This window comes from Penaeus monodon, chromosome 42 (genome assembly GCF_015228065.2).
Source record: "Penaeus monodon isolate SGIC_2016 chromosome 42, NSTDA_Pmon_1, whole genome shotgun sequence".
Lineage (NCBI taxonomy): Eukaryota > Metazoa > Arthropoda > Malacostraca > Decapoda > Penaeidae > Penaeus > Penaeus monodon.
This window is the reverse complement of record NC_051427.1, coordinates 32046961-32047860: the sequence shown is the minus strand read 5'-3', so window position 1 is coordinate 32047860 and position 900 is coordinate 32046961.

Here is a 900-nt window from a genome sequence, read left to right as displayed (position 1 = left end):
CTATTTTATTATTATTATTATAATTATTATTATTATTATTATCATCATCTTATTATTATTTTTTCTTTAAATTTTTATATTATTCCCCAAAAAAAATTTTAAAAATAATAAAACAATAATAATAAAATAATAAAAATTTAAAATTCGTTAAAATTTTTATTTTTATTGATATTATTATCATTATGTTATTTTTTCTGGTGGAAATGAAAAAAAATATTAAACGTAAAAATTACAGTAAAAACGAGTCAAACAAAAAATGATATCAATATTTATTTAAAAAGGTTTATTGTTATTTTTTTTGTTCTTCTTATTTTTTTTTTTTATTAGTAACTTGCGAATATATATTATAAATGCAAATTGCAATAGTAAAAGATATAAATTTCAAAAATGTTATAATTGCAATATATAAAGATATGATAACGATAATAAAGATCTAATCAGTAAAAATGATCATATTAACAGGAAATTTTATCCTAATTAAAAAAAAAGGGGAAAAAAAAAAAATCTAGAATCGAAAAAACGGCAAAATCTAGCGAAATAAGCCTTATTGAGTATACTCAAAATGACGTTTTTCGATTCATTTTATGGTTTTTTGCAATTATTAGGGTTTAAAAAATTACCAAATTTTATTATCTGGAAAAATGTGAAAATGAGAATAAAAGAATTTTGATAAAATTTGATTCGCAAAAAAAAAAAAAAAACCACAAAATATATAGAAAAAGTATATCAACTTTATATATATATTTAAATTATTAAATTTTTATATTATATTTATAAAATGTATTTGTTGTGTGTGTTGTGTGTGTGTGTGTGTGTTGTTGTGTTTTTATGCGTTGTGTGTTTGGGGTGTGGTTTTGGGTGAAAAAAAATTTTGGGGGGGGGTTTTTTTTTTTTTTATTT